Source organism: Notechis scutatus, chromosome 4 (assembly GCF_049901735.1).
Source record: "Notechis scutatus isolate UNSWTSFEM ecotype Mainland chromosome 4, rNotScu1.2, whole genome shotgun sequence".
Classification (NCBI taxonomy): Eukaryota; Metazoa; Chordata; class Lepidosauria; order Squamata; family Elapidae; genus Notechis; species Notechis scutatus.
In genome coordinates, this window is record NC_142012.1 from 18574238 (window position 1) to 18599587 (window position 25350).

Below are 25350 nucleotides of genomic sequence, written 5' to 3' on the forward strand. Positions count from 1 at the left end.
CCAGCTCTGTTATTCTATTATTCTTTTACATTTCTATCTCCTAAAAATAGGTTTGAGATTTGACTATCAGTGACTTTCTATGTCTTAATGTTCATTCCCTACATAATTACATGTGTATAAAGCAGAACCTCCAAACTTGGCAACTTTAAGACTTATGGACTTCAAGTCCCAGAATTTTCCAGCCAGTATAGCTGGAATCCACAAGTCTTAAAGTTGCCAAGTTTGGGAACCTCTGGTGTAAAGAATACTGGGACCCTTCATTTATGTCTCTATATCTATAATGCCATGGCAAGTTGCAATAGGTCACAACAGCAAAGTCCATGTTTCTACAGCTTTTGCATTGGTAAATCCAGTGTTTTTCTGAAACCTTTTTTCTGGAAGAGGAAGACAAGTATTAACAAATCCTTTATACTATTATAAATTTTAAGATTATATTTTTCTTTGTGGTTCTCTTAACTTTCATATTTCAGAACAGCTACTTTAACTTCTTTAACTACTTGGTTAATCCTAGTAATGTCATGGCCATTGCCTGCTCCTTTATTCGATATATCCCTTACCAGATTAAGAAAACACATAGAATGATGGCAGATAACATATGCTAAATGTCAATAATCACTGGCATCATCAGATATGTTGTATTTAAACTCAAAAATTGAGGATTTAAATCCAAGACTGATTTTGGAGAAGCCTACAAGAGATATTATTGGGTAGAAACAAAAATAGTGCATTGATATTAGTCTTCTGGGGTTTTTTAAAGGTCTTCCATATGTTTGTAATTCATAATGCAATTAGTGTAAAAATGGCTGTGAATTAGTTTAATTTTATTGTGAACTATACCATATAAATTCATAAATGGAAAAGTTATTAACTTTGAGTATACTGTGACTCAACAATCTGCTATGCCATGGTACCTATTTAATAGCTATCAGCTTTTGTTTTAACCAAACTTTATTGTTTTAACAGAAATGCAGTCTTTTGGGTTTGGTCTGTATAATAAATAATTATAGAAAGATGATTTCTAGTACAGTTTTTTGTTTATGAGACATTACCACAGAAGTTTAAGGGCCAATGCAACTGTTCATTTAAAAAAGAAGGTGGAAGATAGAAATATTCCTTCTAAAGACTACATTTAAATAAGGTTTTTCCCTCCAGATGCTACTTTTGCAGTCCCTTTTCAGGGATTTTCAGCATATATTTTTACTCATAAAGATAACTTGTAGTTTTTATTTACCGATTAATTTGTGAAAAAAATAACATTTATATAACATTACTGCAGGCAATTTTCTCCAAGCAAAGAATTCAACATTTCAACCCATGATCCTGAGAGATTGTTCATTTATTAATATATGTTAGGTAATCCACCCATTTTGGGTTTGGACATATCAATAACATCCATCGTTGCAATCATGAATTGTTATGATTTGTTTTGTGCTCTATTTTAGCTAATAAAAACAAAGCTTACAGGGAAAAATAAATTCTTAAAGTGCATCAATTTATTTCACAAGAAGCCCATAAAAATTATTGATGTCTTTTAGAAGTTGTTGTTCTGTGGTTGACTTTTATTGATTAGGATTTTGTTGCACTGAAGAAAAAGTTGGGATACAAACTTACGAGTAAATGTTCAGTGGCTTGTTTTCCTGCATTTATTTTTCAGAAATAAGTATTGAGCATTTTAATGTGTATACCATGAGTGAGGACTCATTATGCCAACTACCATATTTCTTCCCCACAAAAGACCTAACTGGAAAATAAGCCCTGGCACGATTTTTTAAAGTCCCAGTTAAGATTGTCAGCCAGATGGACACATTTAGTATGTCTGTTGCAACACACGACAGACGTATTGAATTATAAAATAAGGCATCTGATTCGTTGCTTATCTTTTTCAGAATCTTCTCTGGTATTGAGGTCAGGTTGATAGGCATGTAGTTTCCTGGATCTATTTTTTCTCCTTTTTTTGAAGATGAGAACTATACAAGTAGTTTCCAGTCCTCTGGCAGTTCCCTGGTGCTCCAGGATCTTTGAAAGATATAGTTCAATGGTTCAGAGATCATGTCTGCCAGTTTCTTCAGAACCTTGTGGTGTAGTCCATCAGGTCCTGGTGATTTAAACTTGTCTAGGATGCACAGGTGCTAACTTAAGCCATTTTCTTCCCTATTTTAACTTGTGTTTCTAATCTGTTTTTTGTGGTGCTGTTTTTGATAGGCTGGACTGTTTTTTCCCTTTGTGTGAAGATAGATGCAAAAAACGAACTAAATAGTTCTGCTTTCTCTCTGTTGCTTGTCACCTCCTTGCTACTTTCTCTTACCAAATACTTTGAATTTACAATTGTACAACATAAATGAATTCTCCTGTCAAACTGAATTCATATGATCCCACCACCAAACTAAATTACAATGCCTCTGAGTTTTATGATGATTGCATTACTTGGAACCTGACATCTCCATTCCCTTATTATGCCTGAAAGGCTAATATTGCAGCATTGGAAAGATAAATATATGGCCCATTTCACTCAGTGGAGTTTGGACCTGATTGCATTTGCCACCTATGAATGTATTGTTTATAGTAGGGAGTTCCCAACCCCTGGGCCGCGACCCAGTGCTGGGCCGCAGCCCGCTTGAAGCTGGGCTACAGAAGTGGTGGGTGAGCACATGTGATAGTGCATTTGTGAAAGTGGCGCACAAGAAACCATCTGGTCTCCTCCCGCCACATCCGCTGGTTCACCAAGCTGAAAAAGTTGCAGACCACTGGTCTATAGACATAGATTTTATATAGATCAAGGATTTAAATCTTAAGATTGTTTTTCTCCTGCTCTCCTTTGAGTCAGTGAATTATTGATACTTCTTTTACTTTATGAAACTTTATTCACTCTTATGTTTCTGCTTGAGGTGAGTTGCCATGGTTCCCACTTCAGCTGTTACAAACACCTTTCTGTCCTTGTAAAACATCCTTGTCGTCCACCATCCCCATACAACAGTTTATACATTGCTTTTTGTTCTTTTGTTCTCAACGGTCTCTTTTAGAGGAGTTGCTGCCATTCAGCTACAACATCTTCCAGTTTTGCCCCTTCTTTTCAAACCAGAGTATTCTTGTTTTGCAATTCAGTTTTCTTGAATTAACTCTAAATGAGTAGACCACTTAACATGCTGCTTTTGTAATGACTCACTTTGCTATTCAATCAACATTGATTCAGCATCCATTCACTCCAAAGCAGAATCGCTCTCCCTTTTCATTCTACTACATGCAACTATTTCCTCTCGTGTACACAATGCTCACTTCCACATTATAATGTGTGCAATTGACTGTTCTTACACAATGCCATTTTCAGTTTTTGAACAACTATCACATAATAAATACTTCCAGCAGTCACAATTGATAAAATTTGTTTAGCTAGTTCTTCATTTTTAGCAACATTCTTCCCATATACAGGTAGCCTTCGACATACGACCACAACTGAGCCCAAAATTTCGGTTGCTAGGTGAGACAGTTGTTAAGGGAGTTTTGCCCCATTTGCAACCTATCTTATCACAGTTAGTAAGTGAATCACTGCAGTGGTTAAGTTAATAAGATAGTTGTTAATGAATCTGGCATCCTCATTTGCTTGCCCTGGAACAGGAATTGGAACAGGAACAGAAATGGAACAGGAACAAGAGCCTTGGTGGCACAGTGGTTAGAGTGCAGTACTGCAGGCTATGTCTGCTGACTGCCGCCTGCCTGCAGTTTGGCAGATCGAATCCCACCAGGCTCAAGGTTGACTCAGCCTTCCATCCTTCTGAGGTAGGTAAAATGAGGACCCAGATTGTGGGGGGCAATAGGTTGACTCTGTAAAACTGCTTAGAGAGGGCTATAAAGCACTATAAAGTGATATATATGTGTAAGTGCTATTGCTATTTTCATTATTTCACAGATAAAACTTCAGAATCTTTTTTGGTTTAGTGGCCAATAGGGATCCATGTCTTGCACTAGATTTCATATAATCTGTGAGAAGTTAATTTTCTGGGTTACTAGAACTTGTTGCTATTGAGAACTGTGAAGAGAAGGTGTTTTCCATGCATTATTTTTTTTTGGGGGGGGGAGTAAAACTATCGTAGTTCTTAGAAGAAAACATTCCTAGCTGATCAATATATTCACAAGGATCAAATCTTGAGACCGAAAAGATGGTGTAAGCTTTTCAGTTCATGTAAGCTTTTGAGTTCTCTGTTGGTGAGGTATCTAATGAATAGAGAGGAAGGAAAGATGGAATTTTATATATACCTTTAGCCATGTTGACAGTGGCATTATACATCCATTTGATTTTATGAGCCTAATTAATAATATATATGTGAAGTTGGGAAGAGAGGGAGAATAGCTAGTTTCCTCCACCTCCTCTGCTTTCTTGGTTTCCCCCTCTCCCCTGTTCCCCCACAGAGTTTCCTTTCTTCAGAGGAGTCTCATAATTAGTCTTGTGTGCCTGATCTGAGTCTTCATGAAAAGGCCTATAGCCTCTGTCAAACTGGCAGCAAAGTGGTATTTTCCAGCCTGGCGGAAAGTGGCAGGTAGGGAAGCTAATTCATGCCTTTGTCTGAACAGCTGAGAGACTTGGCTATCGAGTCATTCCGAGGTATACAATAACACAGACCAGTCTCATGTGCAAATGAAGGAATGAGTGAGAGCCTGGAAATAATCTTTATAGACCTACGTAGCAATTTTGGAAAAGAGGAGAGACACCTATATATGAAGAAATGGAATCAACAGCAACAATGGACTTAATTTTAACTTGGATTTGGATCAGGGCTTTATACTTCGCCTGTTTATTGTGCTTAAACCTATGTTTTTCCCCCTCTTAGGTTCAAAGGGCTACTTGTGGTTAAGAAGAACAGTCTTCCAGCAACACAGTGAATACTGACTAAAGGAAAGATTGTGAAGGTATGTAACCACTTTTTATTCTGTTGTTTGTTTTCACTTCTTCATCTGTAATGAGGACTGATTACATGCCACTGTTTGAATCAGTAAAGCTGCCTTTGTAGGTTTGTGGTGTACTGCCATTCATGGGATTACTGTATGAAAACTCTGTTGGTTGAAAACTGTTTTCTTAATGCCTACAGTTTTGTAGCTTCTGCTTTCAAGAACCAGTTGTCATTCTTTTGCATATGTACTGGGTGTATCTGGATGGAATAGAACAGATGTGTCAAACTCGGTTTCATTGAGGACCACATCAGGTTCTGTTGACCTCCGGGGGAGTGGCTAGGGTTGGCGTGGCCAGCTCGACATTATTCATTGAGGCTCCGTTTTTGGCTGTGATGGCCTCCTGCAGCCCTCTGCTAGTGAAAATGGAGCTGGGGGGGGGGCAGAGGGCTGCAGGAGGCTGTGGGGCTAAAAATGGAGCCAACATGGCCCCTGAGCTCCATTTTTGCTGGCAGAGGTACCATGGGCTGGTCCTTCTCTTTTTCCGGGGCGATCCTGTGGGCCAGATCTTTTGCAGGCCTTGAGTTTAACACCCCTGGAATGGGACAACTCACCATGGTCAACCCACCACAGCCAATTCATTGTGGCCAAATCATTGCAGCCAACTTGCTGCGGTACAACTTGCTATGACACAACACACTGTGAGACAATTCAACAATTTAAATTATTAAAATAATTAGGAAATTATTTAAATGCTTCTCATTCACATTTAATTTTGTTGCCACTTTTGCATCCTTTCTTAATGATTCTGTTCCACCATTTCTTTGACATTAGTGTAACTCTTGTCCCGTGGGGAGTTGTGCTGTGGTGAGTTACCGTGGTAAGTTGACCCATCACTATATCAGTTTCTGTGATGGTAACCAAATCTTTTTTTCAAATATTAGGGTTTTTGTTTTAAATCAGATGTTATGTAGCTGCGGATAATGTTCAAAATGCCACTATTTTATTTCCTCTCAAGATGTATTCTTTCCATCTAAATTTCAGTGAACTTGACAGGCAAAAAAAAAAAAAAATCTTCAAAGGAGTTAATATTATATCATTCCCTTGCATGTATTTTTATTTTGCGTGACTCAACCACTTGCCAGTGTGGTTCATAATTGATTAAGATTAAATTGAATTTAAACAAATGTGTATGCATGACTTGGATCATTTCTGGGTCTGGTGTTGTCAATAATGCTAATATAAATTGACCCTAAATGATGGGAAGAATAGTCCAGTTATAGTAATTTTGTAAGAAGAAAAGAATCTGGCTTCATTTTACAGTAAGGAATATACTTTCTGTAGGAAGGCTTATATCAAAAGATTAGGCTAAAAAAAATTCATGTGTACATTTCACAGTGGGAGAAAAGCCACTTCATTGTGTGAATGTTTTAGACTACATGTTTGGATAGCCTGTCATTGTGAATTATTATTAGTTATAGGTAGCCCTCGACTTAAGCACAATTGAGCCCAAAATTTCAGTTAAGTGAAATATTGGTTAAGTGAGTTTGTTCCGTTTTGCGAACTTTCTTGCCAAGTTGTTAAGTGAATCACTGAAGTTGATAAGTTGGTAACAGGGTTGTGAAGTGAGTCTGGCTTTCTCATTGACTTTGCTTGTCAGAAGGTCATAAAAAGTGATCACATGAATCTGCTACACCGCGACAGTCATAAACATGAATCAGTTGCCAAATGTCTGAATTTTGATCACATGACTGGGGATGTTGCAAAGGTCATAACTGTGAAAAATGGTCATAAGTCACATTTTTCAGTGCCATCGATCGGTCACTAAACAAACTGTTGTAAGTCAAGGACCACCTGTATATTGTATTTTTGTTATTAAGTGGCGGATTTTTTTTGCCCTTTTGTCTCAGATGTTAAATAAATTGGCTGATTTTGTTTACAGGTGTGTCCTAAAGCCGAGCTACATAAAGCAGCTATATGAAGCTAATGATCTTATTACAATCTGCAGGCATCATATGATTTTTGTTTCCATGTGAAAAGTTTAGCAGGGGTGTCAACCTGGATCAGCATTGTAGTTCTCCTCCATGGGCCAGCATGGGGAAGTGGAGACGGAACGGATGCCTCCTGTAGCACCTTGCCGGCCAAAATGGGGCATGGGGAGGCCACGTGCCCCCCCCCGCACCCTGTTTTTGGCCTGAACAGCCTCCTACAACACTTTGCTGGCCAAAATGGGATGTAGGGCCCCCTGTGCACAGCTTCCCGCACTCTGTTTTGGATGGCAAACTGCTGCAGGATGCCGTCCAGGCCAAAAACGGGTCATGGGGGTGCACGCACAGCCTCTGCATGCCCCATTTTTGCTAGCAGAGGCACTGTGGCCCGGTCCTTTGCTATTTCCAGGCCAGCCCCGCAGGCCAGATTTAAGCACCCTGTGGACTGGATCCAGCCCGAGGGCCTTCAGTTTGACATCCCTGTTGTATAGTCTAGGAGCTGGGGAATTAGTTCTTTAAATTTCATTTATGCCCTTAACTCAGGATTGGCTAGAATGCAGTTGCAGGTAAATCCTATAAGTGTCCCAAACCAATTTGGAGCTACTACTCCTCTCAAGCTGCTTGACACAAATGTTCATTGTACTTAAATCCTTGACTTTACACAAAATTTCTCTAGTGGATTCTAATGCTAACAAATTCATTTCAAGAGAATTTCTTCTTTAGTACCTTTAGTGCAGTATTTTTTTTATAATGCCGATGCTATTCTTGCTTCCAACTTGAGCGCATATTGATTTTCAATCTGCGGAATAAATCGCAGTGTTCCCCCCATTTTTCCAGCTGCTATTGTTTTCTATAAATTGAAGGCTCTTACACAAGATAAAATGAATAACACAACCTGCCCCCAAGCACGCAGTATTAAACAAGCAGGGTTTAACACCATTGATAGCTATGATACAGCATCTTAAAATGTCACGAGTGACAATTTTTCAATCAGCAGGATTGTAGCTTTCTGTAATCACACTTTCTACAGGATACAAATTTTAACTGCAGTTAAAGGAAGTTTTAAAACCTGTTTGTATTCCAGATCTTTTCTTGTCAAGGTGTCACAGAACTGTCTGGGTCAGTCATTCAACCACTTCGCACCACATTGGCAGAGATGGTAGGGATGATTTGAATCAGTTGGTCCTGCCCATGCCCACCTGCCTGCCTTCTTCCTTTTAAAGACTGAGTCCCACCAAGCCACACCCACAGAGCAGGTAGGGAAAATCTTTGAATTTCACCCTGGGTCTGGGTGAGTTTGGATCAGTCAGTGTGTATTTCTCAGACTGCAGGAAGTAGTCAGTAGCAAACCACTTCTGAAAATGTTGCGAAGAAAACTGTACAGAGTTCTCCAGGTAGTTGTCAGGAGTCAAGAATTGGTAGATCCACCCCCAAAATCTGGAAGACCTTCATGCCAAACACACATTCATCTTTCTCCCAATTAATTGGACTGGTTTTCTCTTTGTATGGACCCCATTGGAACTATGTAAACGTTGAGATAGTTCTTGATGGAACAGATTTACAAATTGATGAATTTTATCCAGGACCTGTCAGGAATGCATAGTCCTGGGGGTTTGTTAGGAATGTAAGTCACCTAACATTTGGGTTGGAAATATATAAACCAGGATAGACATTTTAATACTGTCTCTTTAAGGGAATGCTAAAATTGTAATTGGGTGTGTTTCCTCAAATGGCCATAAGATGGAGCTAGAAACCTGGGTTGTTCTGTTCTGTTGTTGCTGAGAGAGTTGCCGTTCATGCATTTTCCTATTGACTGTTGCTGATCATCATTATTCTTGATTTGATGTATTGGACTTTGTTATTTGGATTATCCCTGGACTGAAAACTGACTGCTTTAACCGTGAATGACTTGGACTGCTTGTTGGACTTTGCTTAACTGTTTACTGGAAGTAAAAACCTACATTTTACTATACACTCTATCTGTATGCTGGTTGTGTGTTATTCCTCACCACTCTCACTACGTCTCCCTGTGTGCGCTCGTTTTCCTAACGGGGAATTACCTCAACAGGGTTAAAAAAGAATGACTTCACCATTCGCTTATTACAAAGAGACTGTTTTATCACCTCTGCATGGTTAAATCAGTGCATGTATTAGTTGAATCTTTAGTTGGGCTCACACATAGCAACAGCCATTTACGGTGTTTTTTGGGAGAGTGTCTTTGACAAGTGTTTGGGGATCTCATTTAAAAATATTTAAACATTTATTTATTTAAATTAAATTAAATATATAAAAATATATATTTAAAAATGAAAAAAAAAAGTGTAGAAGTGAAACCTTTAATTTGAGGTTTCATTTTGAAGTATTTCCAAACTTCTATTTTATGAAAATGGCAAAAATGTATATGAGAAAGTAGGAGGAATTATTCTGTTCATGAGGCATCCCAACTCATACCAAAATCAGGATGATAAAAAATGATGCTGCGAATATCCTTTTGAGACAGTCACTTTGATTTGTGAAGATAAGTTGCCCCTTGAGAATAACCATTTCATTTAGCAGAGATCTACTTATGTTTCTGTATCCTTTATGGCCCAGATCAAGTTACCATAAACCCTTATGTTTAAAAACTTCTTCCCTGCCCTGAAGGTCAGCATATCCTTTACTTAGTGCCAAAGCATTGAAGCAGGGCCTGCTTTTGTTGAGGACTGAAATATATCAGTGAGTGGTGGTTATTTATTACATATCTCCCTGCTTCCAGAAGTGTAAAGTATAAAGTATGACTTTTAATTAACAAGCCCATTGTCCCTGTGCCTTGACGTGGAAAATTACATATCAGTTTCTGTACTGGTTAGCTGATGATGCTATCATTCCCAGTGACAATGTATAATCACTTTCTTCATTTTCCATCATCTGTTTTTGGGCGTTTCCCATACATTGTTAATTAGCAAACTGTAACAAATGACCAACGATGATTTTATGTAAGAAGTGACCAAATTCTATCACATGCTGTTGGGCTGCAATCAATTACCAGCCCATTGATGTTTGCTAATCTTTTGAAATGCGATTTCCATGTTTATATTCTGCTAGTAAATCGAGTTTGGCAAGTCAAATATGTTGGCAAAGTCAAATAAGTTGGAGAAGCAAAGCGACCTGAATTCTGTTGGAAGCTTTTGAAGGCTGCTTCACTTTGTAATGAGATTCATTATAATGGGGAAAAAAATCTGGCTAATTATTAATAGGGAGCCTTTGAGGAATTGTGGTTTATAAACTCTTTTTTGGTGCCAACTAAAGAAATATGGTAGCTGCTAATATTTAGCCACTAAATCCCTAAGACAGGAGGGGAAAAGGAAGAAAAATGGAACTACAAGCATGTGGAGAATTGAAAGAAGGTATTTAGGTGGAGTTGGTGTCATTCTTTCTTAAGTTTGTGTTTTACAGAGAAATAACATTCATGAATGCTACAGCAAGATTCATATGAGAAAATTAACCAAGCATACCAAAAATCTATGGAGGTGCTATCTAGAGCTATTGGTTGTACATTAGATGACAGCAAATCTACTGCCTTTCAGATGAGCTAATACTCGTATACATTTTTGAGGGATGAGGGCACTTTCCCTCATGGACCTTGGCAGCTATATGGACAAATCTTGGCAATTATTTGGGAAGTGGTTTATCTTTGCTTTCTTCCTAGGCTAAGAGAAAGTGGCTGGCACAAAATTATTGAATTTGTTTCCATCGCTAAGACAGGACTAGACTCCCAATCACCCTATTTTTATTACAGCACATTTAACCATTAAACTAAACTGGCTGATCTTTAAAAAAAAAAAAATCTAAGAAATACAGTCCAAACACATCAGAACGTTTCCAGGTGTAGATTAGGTAGAATTCATCAGAAGGAAGATTGGAGAATCTTTAATAATATGTGGGAATAACCTTGGAAGCTGCTTACTTCCAAGAGATAGGGAGACAGCATAGTCCACAGGTAGATAATGGGATGGACAAGAGGCTTAGAAAATACCTCCCTAATTTCTTAGGGTGAAAAGGAAACTGGAAATTGGAACGTCAGACTTGCAAGAATCTGTTAATATGGCCTTAACAGTAAAGTAGAATTAACTTATCTGATGGTGTTTCTTGTCTGATCCACCTAATCAGGCTGACAATCTTTCTAGTAGGCAGTCAGTGAGTCTTAAGGACTCACTGCTTCAAGAACAATAATAGTAAAGCGCTCTTTTTATAACCCTGTAATCCATTAATTTTGAGTCATAAATTTCAAAGTCATTATCTTTGAAACAGAACCAAGTTCAGATAATCTCCTTTAATAAAATCTTACACAATTTCACTAAGAAAGTTATGTCTACTGTCTACTTATAGTTAAACAAGGATATATAAGTTGTATCATGCCTACCCACCCTGATCATAGTTTTGGAAAAAAAGGAATGCTATTTATTTTTGGCATATTCTCTCTTTTGTCTAATTTAGCCTGCTTGCCAGTTGCTTCTAAGTTTGTACTAACAGTGATTCACAAGGCCAAGTCTGATCTAAGTGCTAATAACTCAGATGCTTTATATCTTGGTCCTATGAACTTTGATAGTGACCCCAAATAACTAATGAGCCTCGGTGGCTCAGTGATTAGAGTGTGGTACTGCAGGCTATTCCTGCTGACTGCAATTTGGCAGTTCAAATCCCACCAGGCTCAAGATTGACTCAGCCTTCCATCCTTCCGAGGTGGGTAAAATGGGGGCCCAGATTATTGGGGGCAATAGGCTGACTCTGTAAACTGCTTAGAGAGGGCTGTAAAGCGATATATAAGTCTAAGTGCTATTGCTATTTATGGGCTTTAAACTTTTTTTTATTCTTTAACTTTAAGCATCAATTTGCAAGTCTGCCTTGCAAGGTGCTGTAATTTTAAAGAATAAGTTTTGGGCATCCTCTAAATATGTTGTATTACATATTTAGAGAAGTATATATTATGCTTCCTGAGAATTGTGAGTTAATCACAATTACAAAGACATCACATAGGCCAGTGTTTCTCAACTTTGGGAAGTTTAATGTATGTGGACTTCAGCTCACTGAATTCCCCAGCCAGCCATGGCTCACTGGGGAATTCTGGGAGTTGAAGTCAGCATGCCTTAAAATTTTCAAGGTTGAGAAATACTGACATAGGTTTGTGGTTGAAAGCAAAATTTAAGACCGAATCAGTGATTTTGAATTTGTGGTATATTTGAGCTTCTTTTTTAATAATCAACCATGCACATTCAGACCCACCCACATTATGTTTAAGCAGCCTATTTGTGACCTTAAATAAATTGTAAATACACCACCTCGTGGCTGGAATTAGATAAGTAAAATAATTAAGTAAAGATACAGATTTGATCATAGAATTCTTTTTCCTGCAGTTTTGGTTTTTTTATTCTATATATGTAACATTCTATTGTACCTAGAGGTTTGAAATGAATATATCATATATTTGAATATTGTATATATTAGAGGGAGTGACAAGTGTTAGTGTGTTTCAAATAACATTATTCTAGTTCTTAAGGTATATAATCAATTTATACCAATTATTTTAAGATGATGGAGATTTTGCTTTTTTTACTCCTATTTTATGTTTATTTTTCTGAATTGTGATATCCACAAGCTTATGAGAAATTAAGATGTTTACCATTGCAGAAATAAGCATCTGAGTTAATATGATTTAAACATCTCCAATAGCAAATTACAATTAAACCTTTGTGTGCTGGCGATTTAGGGTTGGGTGTTCATCCCAATGTCTTCCACAGATTAAATTAATGATACATTTAGATATTTTGTTGCTATGCCTTGGAAATAATGTTGTTTCTGGATTTTACATTTCTAAAATGAGATGATGCCAATACAGTGACAGTATTCTTTATCTCATTTTTTGTGTCTTTATAAAAAAAAAAAAATCAAAGGTGACTGTTTTCCTTCAAGTAAATGTTAATGGCTAATTTATTTTTCACTTAGTGCTATAGGAAAACAAGCCCCGTTTTATCCATTGTCCAGGTTCTCTTCGCTTTTAAAATTAACTAGACATTATGTGACTCACTGGGTCATTCTTTCCATAAATGTTAACTTTTCATCCTCAGAAGAGTCCCAGGGAAGCCTCTACCTCAGGGGTGTCGAACTCAAGGCTCTTGGGGTGCTTAGATCTGGCCCGCAGAGCTGCTCTGGAAACAGCAAAGGACCGGCGCATGGTGCCTCTGCCAGAGAAAATGCCCCCCCAAGCTCCGTTTTCGCTGGGAGAGGGTTTAGCAAAGCAAACTAAAGACAAAACAAAAGAAGAAATGTTTCCCCTTTTGCATTTGAGCATGCAAGAAAGGAGAAAGGAAAAGAGAAAGAGGAAAGGCAAAGAAAAAGAAGGAAAGACGGGATGAGGGCAAAGAAGGAAAAATAAGGAAAGAGGGGAAGGAAGAAGAAAGAATAAGGGGAGGAAAAAGAAAAGGAAGGAAGGAGGGAGATAACGAGAGGGAGGGAAGTCCTGCCTTAGTACTTGGCCATCACAGGTGTCCCAACATGAGTGATGATGAGCTGGTCATGCCTACCCCGGCCCCCTGATGTCAAACACAACCCTGATGTGGCCCTCAATGAAATCGAATTTGACACCCCTACTCTACCTTCTCCTCCTTGCCTGACCCATGGAACAAAAGGAGTGCTAGATCATGAGGAAAACTGCACCCCTGATCCCTATCCTGGTATGTCACCAAGGGAGGAAGAGAGCTTACCTGTTACTGGTGTTCCCAGCCAACCCTACTTATCCAGTAGCATCTCAGTCACTGCCTCATTCTTCCCTCATTAACCACTGTCATTAAGAGATTGGAAATTTCATCTTTAAATACAATGCAGACAATGTCCACTCACCCAGTTAGGTGCAGGGACCAGAGGAAGATGGCAAAGAGGGCAAAGATTCCATCTTCCCTTGCGTTACACATCTTGTGGGTTTTGGAGAAGTGTAGTCAGAAGGCATGGTGATGCTGAAGCAACCCCAGCAGTCCCAAATTTCATTGCCATGGCATTCTCTATCTCAAAGTTATCTCATTTGAATTACCTTGGTTTAATCACTGTTACCCTATAGCTGGCAATTCACCCAATGGAAGGCTACTAACAAATAGATATGACAAGTTTTAGTAGTATACAGATGTAATTCAGATTGTGTGTTCTAGAAAATCAGATCACAGTAGGATTCAGTTATTGATGTCATGTACAGTATACTCAAGTCCATAAGAAACATTAACTCTGTTCATGGATGTTTGCTAAGGTCTTCTTTTTTTTTTTTTTTGATAGAGGTAGTACTAAGTTCTTTTTCAATATGGGTAGTATTGACTTCTTTTCTACCTTCCTGAATAAAGCTATTAAACCACTCTCCATATAAAAATAGTGCTTTTAGTTTTCAGGGATATATTGTCTATGCCAACAAATCTCAATATACATTTCAAAATGTTCTAAAATTCCATGCCACTTACAAACGATGATCATGTAACCACACACAGTTGTAAATACACTAGGTCAGGAAAGGCTTGAATTCCAGTTGCAACTGGAACTTAGATACCTTGAACTTTCAAAAGTACAGGATATATTTATTCTACTTGTCTGCCAGTGGGTATTTATGCTGGAAGTGCAGTACAGTATTCTTGTTTTAAAATCAAGACTGTCATAAATCAGAGTTAATAAATGAACCTAATACTTACAGACTAAATCAGTCCCTTGGTAGTTCACATACTTAGTAATATGCTGTTCAGAAGGATGATAAAATGACACCACAATTTTTGACAAACCCCCCCCCCCCACTGTTTTCTGTTTTACTGTAGAAACCAACAAAAGTTGCAAGGCATCTGATTGGATAGGTGGTCCAAGTGGACATTTTTTTTTATCATCTTACATTTATTGGTTTTATTGATGGTTGTAACAGTAAAATAGTGCAGACAAGCAGTGCAGTTGTATGACAAACATAGTTTTATAACACCATTTCAAAAGTTTTCTTATTGGTTTTAGTAACAGATAACATTTTCTGAAAATATCTTTTGTCCCATAATTATTTTCAGTTTTTTTCAACACACACACACACACACACACACACACACACACACACACACACACATTTTAAACTCTTCTGTGTGGGCTCTTTTTTGTTTAGCTTGTGGGAGTTGTATAATCACATTGCTGGAAGATTTGAGTACAATGGGAAGTGAGCTCCGAGTGATTGAATTTCAGATGCAAAGTATCAACACTAGTGCCCAACTGCTGGGCCAGATGAAACACCTGGAAGTCCGTAGCAAGAAATTGGAGGTAACTCAAACTGGCTTTCCATGGGATTGGATACATTTTCCTGAGGCTCGAGTACACTTTTGAAATATGCTTTAGAAGCAGTTCAGTAAGAGAAATGTCATATTAAGTGTTTTTATGGGACTGGAATATGGTTCTGAATTTTGATGAAACCCATTACATTACTCTTTCTTATGCCACTTCAAAAGAAAGACCCTAGCAGCCAACTCAGATTAGACTGTTGGAATGTATTATTCATGGATCTGTCTTAGAAGCCTTCTTTAAAATTGAACTCAGCCCAATTCCTGCACAACTTCTGCTGACTTCATGGACATGTATTCTTGGCAGCATTTAGCAGTATTGCCTTCTTCTGGTTAGTCAAAAGCATAGTGCTAAAATTTTGATTGAAATGGAAATAAACGAACTTTTAGCCTTGGGATTTGATAACTAGAACTGTTTATGCCTATAGAAGTACTGCGTGCTGTTTTACTCTAGATCAAAGAAGTGGACCTTTTATGAACATGAAAACATTCATTACTTTACATGTTTCTTTTTGACTTCTAGGTCAGGGGTGTCAAACTCAATTTCATTGAGGGCTACGTCAGAGCTGTAGTTGACCTCGGTGGGGGGGGACAGTCGGGCATGGCAACTGGGTGTGTGTGGCCAATGGGGGGGCGTGGCCAGCTTGATGCCACTCACTGGGTGTGGCTGACTGGGTGGGCATGGCCAACTTGATGCCACTCCCCAAACTGCTGGCATGTTTCCTATGTGCACTGGGTAGACTGGGCCAAAGCCATGCTGGGCTAATGCTTCCTCTTTGCATTAGGTAGATCGGGCCAAAGTGACACAGCTGGCTCCCTTACAGGTTCTGGCCCATGGGCCTTGTGTTTGACATCCTTGTCCTAGGGGAATTCCTTTAGAAGAATCCCAGTGAGACAAATGGAATTATGCTATTGTGTTCTTTGATTTTTTGGATTAAAGTTTAGGGCTTCATCTACCCCAATTATTATAATTCAGGGGAGTAGTGACAGGCATTTCGGTTAATAGTAATTTTATAAAATGGTACGTGTAAAATACATAAATGCCGGTTCTATTCACTTCCGTGGACTGAAAAACAGTGTTGATAAGTGCTGGGAACCTAGTTTTGCTGCTTTACAATAGAGCATTATACATAAAAAATAAAATTAGATTCCAAGATTTTGCTTCACCATACAAGAGATTATATGGAAGCCTGTAAATAAGATACATTGTTATATTGATAGGGAACATTTTTCATGTCTTAGATGCTGGCAGTCAAAAAACTGTCCCAACTTGCCACTGGTTGAATTGAATATGCAATTTATGCAAAATGTAGAATTGAAGATTCAGCTTTTTTGGAATGAAATAGAATGAGGATGAAGGTTTGTTCTCCGAGCTTCATAAACAGAAAAACAGTGACAGTGACATCCCCTAAACTCCACTGAAGATGTTACCTAGCCTAATAACAAACGTTTGGAAACCCAACCCACAAGCTCGGAGAACGAACTTTCACCCTCATTCTACACTTGAGCTACAAATATTCACCACTATTGCATGAAAAAGAATGTGTGTGTGTGTGTGTGTGTGTGTGTGTGTGTGAGAGAGAGAGAGAGAGAGAGAGATATTAGTTAAAATAATATAATTATATAATGCCAAGATTTCTGTAATTTGTTTTACCAATTCATATGGCAATACTCAGATTTAAGTTTACATGAACTGAGCATATAACAAAGCTATAATTGAGCTCATTTGGGCCTCATGGGTTACTATTACAGAAATAAATATTGATTTTACTGCAAGAAAAACACATATTTTTTTTTTAGAAAAGTAGAACCTGGTGGGGGACACTGCTTTTTTCTTCATTTTTTTGTCCAGAATCACTAAATAATTCAACCTCTCAATACTTTGAAGATATTCAGTTGGGCTAATTTTGATTACTCTTGAACAAATGAACTATCCGTCTGAAAAGCTTTGAATCTGTTTTTAATACAATCATTCGATCAATTTTATAATACTACTGGAAAAGAGACATAACTATACAGTTGTAAAGATACGCTTCTTCAAAACACCAATAATACTATTTATTTTCTGATAAATGTAATATTTCAGACTCCCAACCCCCATTTCAAACATTTTATATATAAAAGAACATGGATCAAATTATTACTGCTTATAGAAAGAAGTTTGCAGTGTTGGTTCTTCTATTGTGGGTTTAAAAAAATCTACCAAACTTGACTCAAGTTGTTTCTGTGAAAACTGTGAGTACTTTATTATGATTCATTTATAATATAACTCATATAAATAAATATACAGCTCATTTTGTAAGGCCTTTTATCTTGTAAAAAAATGTGTGTAAGAAAAACAAATGTTACTGTTAATGTATAGGTTGTCCTTGACTTAAAAGCCACATTAATTTTTTTTTTTTTTTTTTTGTGTATCAATTGTTTACAGGTTTACAGTGTATACATAGCTTGAATTATGAAATAGGTAAAAAATGGAGGCCACACTTGAGGCCAACATTTCTGTTGTTAAGTGAGTTGTGTGTCATTTTAAGACCTTTCTCACCACAGTTGTTAAGCTAATAACTGCAGTTGTTAAGTTAGTAACACAATTGTTAAGTGAATCTGAATTCCCCATTGACATTGCTTGCCAGAAGGTCACAAAAGACCCCAGACACTGCAACAGTCATAAATACATGCCAGTTGCCAAGCGCCTGAATTTTGTTCACATTATGATGGGGATGCTGCAATAATCATAAGTCTGAAGAACGGTCCTATATCAATTTTTTTTAGTAATTTTGAATAGTCACTAAATGAATGGTTGTTAGTTAAGGACTACCTTTAGAGGGAAAACTCCCAAATTTGTATCATAGATGAAACTGAGTGGATGGTAATAGGAACCAGTTTAACTTGGTACTTACTTGAATTGAACAATATTGTTGCATTATTATTGTTGTTGTTATCTATTCACTATAATTTAAAATCACGGATGACAGTTTTTTAGCTAGCATTGGCCTTCAAATGTGTCAAGTTCTTCCCAAGAATCTAGGAAACTGTCATAATGTTTATGTGCAGTATATGCATAAATAGCATAGTATATATGCAGATGTAACCAGTAGGGACTTTGGCAATTGACTGATGACAATTTTGTCAATATGCAGATTTTCTAAGCATTGCTCAAAGAGTTTTTGGAATGGCCCTCAGTTTGCTGTTAACTACTGGTATAGTCACGGCTGGTTTATGCCATAATCTTTCAATTTCGAATTTTAAAATCTTAATACTTTATGTTTTTCTCCAATTCTTTGTGTTCTATTCTATTATACCCTGATATTGTTACATCTGTTATTCACATTTTCTTCTTTTCAACCACAGTTAAATCTTGTTATTAGCTGAGACTTTATCAGTTTGTATTCAGAAATCCCACAGTATTTCAACCTTACTATGGTTCATTAGCCAAACATTTAGACTAGATTTGGCATTATTATCCACCTAATCTCATTATTATTATTAATAAGAGGATATCCTTAATCCATCTAAATGAAACTATTTGCTCTGATAGTTCTTCCAATGGTCAGTTTTATTTCTGTTTCAATCCATACTTTGCAGTACAAGTCACCACAATTAAACTAAGGGTCTAAATTTTTAGCTGTATTCTACTATACCCACGATACTTTGATCTTGTGCAACATAAATGATGTAGACCAAGGGCCACCAACCTTTCAGACTTCAGGGACCCCTAAATTCATAATTTTAAATCCTACGGGCCACTAATATGAATTTTTTAAAAAGATAAATAGTATTTAATGCAATGTAAAAAATGCAAATAATGTTTGTGTGGACCACCAAAATTTTCTCATGGACCATTGATTGGGACCATTTAGACAGACATCAGTAGCATTCAAAGGACAATATAGTTTGGGTAGGGCTGAAAGAGAAGAAAGAAAGAGAAGATTTGTAGTGTGAGAATATTTTGTTTTATCTTCTGTTGTCACTGGATGTCAGCAACAGTAGATAGACTAGAGCAGATAATCAACTCCACAGGAAGATAATAATAAGAAAATCATGCCAGTCTGATTGTGCTATAGCCACTCCCCAGTCTTATATTCCAGTGAATCAGGAATAGGCCTGAGTCACTTCTGAATTATAATGTTAATCTTTTTATTGTTCAGAAATAATGGGAATATTGGTTCGATGCACACATGTGAGGTTATCAGTGAACAGTTCTTTAACTGATATTTTGTAAAACGAATCACCTTTGGGGCAGCAGTTATTATCTTTTCAGGAGAAAAAGGCAAACCATTAACTCTGTACTTAACAAGGGAAATATAAGCAAGACTTGGCTTTCTTTAACATCTGTTGCATGACCTCCAGGAAATGATGAGGTGAGTTTGAAGCTTGGCTAGAAGATTGTTCAAATCATGCTAATAATTATCTTTGAAAGAAGTTTTGTGTTTCATGGCTGCATCAGCAAATATGCGCTTTACAATAAAGCAGTCTGTAGGAATTTGAGAACATGTTTCATCCAGAGGTTAACCGTTATTTAAGCCTTGTGACTTTTACACCATATTGACTAATGAAGTATCTTTCTTGCATGGGAGAAAATGTGAGAAGACTTCTTTATATGGGTGGTTGCAACCTGATTGCTGTGTACACAATGGGCTCCTAAAATCATATAGGAAAATATTATATATTTATATAATGTAATAATATATATATATATATATATATATATATATATATATATATATATATATATATATATATATATATATATATATATATATATGTTTTCTTAAGTTTTAGGGTACTTACATACATATATATACATATATACATACATACATATATACATATATACATATATATACGTATATACACACACACACACACACACACATACATACTTATTAATAATTATTATATATATTATATTATATAAATTGTGCTTCTCGGAGTAATGTGAGCTTGCAGCTGCTTGGCAGCCAAACCCCCAACCAATGGGAACACACCCCCACCCTATCAGAACACAGCCAAGCCCCCACCCAATCAAGTCATACCCCCACTAGCAGTTAAGAGGAAGAAGCAGCTGTAAGTTCACATTACTCCGAGAAGCACAAAGCTGAAGACACAAGCCTGAAGATGATGAATGAGACTTCATCGAAACGTCGCCTAGATACTTCCAATTTTACGTGGGAGAAAACCCGAATAACCAAAGATCCACATAAAAATACCCGCGAAAACCTCAGAAAACAAATACACACACACACACACACACACACACACACACATACACATATATATATGTTTTCTTAAGTTTTCGCGGGTACTTAAGCTGAATACCGTGTGTGTGTGTGTGTGTGTGTGTGTGTGTGTGTGTGTGTGTGGTATTCAGCTTTGTTCGGGTGAGTAGGACCTCGTCGAAACGTCGCCAAGATACTCTCAATCTTACATGGGATAAGACCCGAACATGCCAAAACCTGCATACCTGTACCTGTGAAAATCTATGAAAACACACACACACACACACACACACACACACACATATGTAATCAATCAGGTTAACACATATGTATAGTTTTCTTCTGTATTATTAACAAAACTCTGGATATAGCTATAGGACATTAGATATCATACACTATCTCAGTGGTGGCTAACCCTTTTGGGCTCCCATGCTGAAAATTGTGCATGTGCTCGCATGCTCATCTGTCAGCACCCAGAAGGCAATGCATGTGCCCCCCACGCCCCCTGTGTATGCATGTGGGACCCCCGCATGTGCCACATATCTCTGCGCATGCACGCGTGATCCTCCTGTGCACGCCATGCGTCTGCATGCGCACATGTCTCCCATGCCCCCTGCGCATGCACACCGTATACCCAACAATCAGCTGTTGGGCGGGCCGCGCATGCACATGTGCAGTAGGGCTCTTCCGGGCAACCTCTCGTGTGCCGGCAAAAGTGGTTCTGCGTGCTATTGCTGGCACACATGCCATAGGTTTGCCATCATGGCACTATCTGATCAACTCACCAAATTCCAGTTTGTTTAATAATTTTCTCATACTTTTCTTTTTCATTTCTTCGTTAACTGTGATTCAGCTCTTGCAATGACTCTTTGAGGCTTTAGTTGTCATGATTTTTAGATGAGAGACTTACCCTAATCAGCTCCTAAGTTCTAGAACAGAGGTTGACAATGTTTTTGTCTGTAAAGCCCGGGACCTGTTACGTGATGATAAAATTTATAGTAGCAGATGAGCAAATCATGGGCAAATTTATAGTAGAAAATTGGACTCAGCAAGTGAAGACCCCTGCTCATTTAAATGTCTTGCTGAGCAACAGCAATGTTGGACTCAATTGTGGTCAAATCTTGAGGATTACCTGTACTACCCAGAATTTCATTATTGCATTTGGGGGGTGTGTGTATATGTGTATATACATAAATATTCTAAATAAATAGTACAGTAAAGCTTGAGCATTCAGAAAGTTGGTTTATTTGAAATATCACCTAAAATAGATTTAAAACTAGCACGTAATTGAAATACATTTTTTTTTTTGAAAATTTTATTTGGGTTTTCACAAAGAAAAAAAACATAATACAAATAAAACATCTTTTTTTGAAAATAGCATGGTCCCGGGTTATCACTTCTTCATACAGACACAAACTCAATTTCATGCTCATTTTTGTGTTCCATTCCATATCTTATTCCTGTTTTACATTTTGTACATAGTTTTTCCCCTCTTTTAATTTTCTCAACTTTATTTTGATTATCTCATCTCAATTCATTATATTATACTTTTGTCTGTCCTGTTTCAATTTCATATTATCTTTTCTCATTAAACAAATTTTCCCCTGTAGTTACTAATTGGAGTATAACACCTTTATATCTTTTAATTTTATCCATTCAACTCTTATTTAAGCTTCAATGTATAAGATTATAACATTCAATATAATACATAACTTCCAATCGAATTCTGCTTGGTACATTCTTAAAATACACACTATATTCTTAAAAAAGGTTTTATATATATATATATATATATATATATATATATATATATATATATATATATATATATATATATATATATATATATATATATATATGGATCTTTGGTTATTCGGGTTCTCTCCCGCGTAAGATTCAAAGTATCTAGGCAGCGTTCGGCGAGGTCCCACTCGCCATCTTCAGGCTGGTGCTTTCGGCTTAGTGCCAGTGCAAGCAGTGTGTGACCGGAGCTGCCATCTCTCTCTATATACAAGTGGTGGGGGATGGTGTGCTGGGCTGGTTGGCTGTGCTGCAGCCTCTTGATTGGTTGATGGAGTTGATGTTGGTATAATGGGCTGTGTAATGGCCTTTTGTTGTGGAGATATCCTGGATCTTGTGCTGTCATCTCCTGGGTCGTTAGCCTCTTGTGTTTTAACGGCTTGGGTAATGGGTTGTGTGATGGGCTTGTGAGTTCTTTTGTTGTGGTATCCTGGGTCTTGCGTTGTAATCTCCTGGGTCGTTTGTGTTTTGATCTCTTTTCCATTAGCCTCCTGTGTAGTAACAGCTTGGGTAATGGGTTGTGAATCTTACGCGGAGAGAACCCGAATAACCAAAGATCCACATACAAATACCGCGAGAACCTCAGAAAACAAATATATATATATATATATATATATATATATATATATATATATATATATATATATATGTTTTCTTAAGTTTTTGCGGGTACTTACATGTATGGTGTTCGGCTTGGTTCGGGTATTCTCCCACGTCATTGTAGTTCTTTTAAAGTTGTAGCAACGTTTCAGCAGAATCTCATCTGCCATCATCAGGCTTCTGTATTGTGTCCGTCTGTGGGTCAGACTTTTACAGTGGTTTCAGATTTAAATTTGGGGCAGCCTATTGCTGTGCCAGAATGGTTTTTCTTCATCCTGATTGGTTGGGAGTCTTGGTCTGTGTTTATTGGTCTCGGAGTTTGCTGTGTTCTGCTTGATGGGTGTCTCTGATATCTTCTGTCTGTTTTTGGCTCTTTTTGTATCTTGATTGGCTGGCAGCATTGTGTTACTTTAATGGAGGCCTTTAGTGCAGCTTGGCTTCGGGTAAATGGACGGCTATCATTAGTTAGGAAGCTGGGTTTCATCTGGGTGCCTGGTTGGGTGTGTTTGAGCTGGAGGTATCAGGGGGATCTGTTTGTGCCCAGGTGTTTGCCTGGCTTGTGGTGTGGAGATTTTTTGTTTGTGAGTGCAGGCTTCCAAATGATTGACAGCCTGGTGGAATAATCTCTTCTGTTCATGCTTTCTGGTCTTTTTCAATCTCTATGGCTTCTCTGATGACTCTGTGGCTAGGGTTTTCCATAGTGGCCAGGGTTTTGGTGCCATTGAAGTTGATGCTATGACCTGTAGCTTCCATGTGTTGGACTAGTGAGGAAGTGTGTTCCAGCTTTTTGACTGCATTTTTGTGTTCATCCAGGCGGGTACTTATATTGGTCTGTATATGTGGCCGGGCATGAACAGGGGACTTATATGCCTTGGTTTTCCAGGTCAATTTTATCTTTGGGGTTGCCTGATGGCTGCTATTTTTCTGTCTGTTTTGCAGCAGATTTTGTCTGTAGAGACTATACAGAAGCCTGATGATGGCAGATGAGATTCTGCCGAAACGTTGCTACAACTTTAAAAGCACAACTACTATGACGCGGGAAAATACCCGAACTAAGCTGAATACCATACATATATACATATACATATACATATACATATACATATACATATACATATACATATACATATACATATACATATATATATATATATATATATATATATATATATATATATTACTCGTTCCATTCCAATTCAATTCTATCATTAATATTCATTAAAATCTTAACATCTTCATTAATAATAGTTAAAATGTTCCCATCCTAATTTAATTCTCTCATTCATTTTATTTCATATATTTATTAACAAGCATTCCACTAGATTATGATAAATATTTTATCCATCATTTTAATCATATTTTCTAAAATTATTTCTATTTGTAATATAACAATACTATCTTATGTACCTTTGCAGAATCCCTTTTACAATTAAGTTTTCACCCATTGTCTCTAAACAGGTTTATACTTTCAATTCTTATACCTTTTCTCTGTTTCTCTATATCTTGTTTCTGTTCTTTATAACTTCTTTTCCTTTCCTTCTTCCCCCTCTTCTTCTCCCTTCCCTTTTTACCTCCTTGTCTCTCTACTTCAAATTCTCTCTTCTGTAATCCCCTCTTCTGTTGCTTTCTAATATTATACTTATTTTTCAAACTATTCTTTTTTTTTTGGTTGTTTTTTCAAATCTTAAACTTTTCATTCTCTTTCCCCCCTTTTCCTTCCCCCCCCCCACATAAAATTATTTGATCATTAAAGATGGCTTCTTCTTTGTCCCAATATTCTTGTTCTGCAAGCGTTTCTTGTTGTTTCTCATAGTTCCATTTTTAAGAGTTGAAATACAAAGCCAAAAGAACCTCTCCCTTCTTGTGCATCTTCTTTGTACTTTTTAAGTTCCATTTTCAGTTCTTCTAAAAGTGGTGCCAATTGATTTTAGTCATTTAAATGCAATAACCAAAAAATCCAAAGATCACCAAGTAATCCAAGTAATCCAAAGAATGTTTCTTCTTGCTTCTTTTTTCCACTTTCTCTTCCTGGGGTTCTATTATTTTGTTGCCAGGTTTCAGTTCAAATGTATCTTTTAGGAATCTTGTTGAGATTTCACTGTAAATTCCTTTTAATTCCAGGCAGTGTCCTCCATTTTTCCAGATCCTGCCCTTTTATTCTTTTTCTCTCCTTTCCTGCTTTTAAAAGCTTTTAAGTATCCAGAAATCTTTATTATCCCTTTGACATTTTATTTTCAGCTTAAATGCCTATTGATGTCAAAGTGGATTTTTTTTCAATTTCTTGCTTACGTCTCTTAGCTGTCAGTATAAGGAAGGAAAGAAAGAAAAACCAAGTCCTTTCCCTTCCCTCTCTCCTTCTCTGCTTCAAAATCTTCTTTGGGAACAATGTTATTTTTTTATATTTTAAATTCCAGGGTACCTTACGGTGTTGCTTTTCTGGTTTAACCCAGTCAACCAAAACTTTCTCTTCTTATCTTCCTCCTTCACATTCTTTTCCGGTCAAGTTCTTCTTTGAGGTGGCCATTTCTGACCACCACTGCAACCGCC

General features: G+C 37.3%; 1 protein-coding gene across 4 annotated transcripts in view; it reads left to right on the top strand.

The window, feature by feature from the left end:
• The window catches only part of BMPR1B (bone morphogenetic protein receptor type 1B), a 213377-nt gene that overhangs the window by 85704 nt on the left and 102323 nt on the right, over window positions 1–25350 (top strand). For 3 of the 4 annotated variants that reach the window (XM_087962878.1, XM_087962877.1, XM_087962876.1), the window contains one exon: window positions 4824–4902. The gene's annotated coding sequence lies outside the window, so the exon portion shown is untranslated. Of the gene's footprint in view, window positions 1–4823; window positions 4903–7953; window positions 8126–25350 lie in introns of those variants that run through there. The other variant, XM_026672667.2, reaches the window with a different exon arrangement.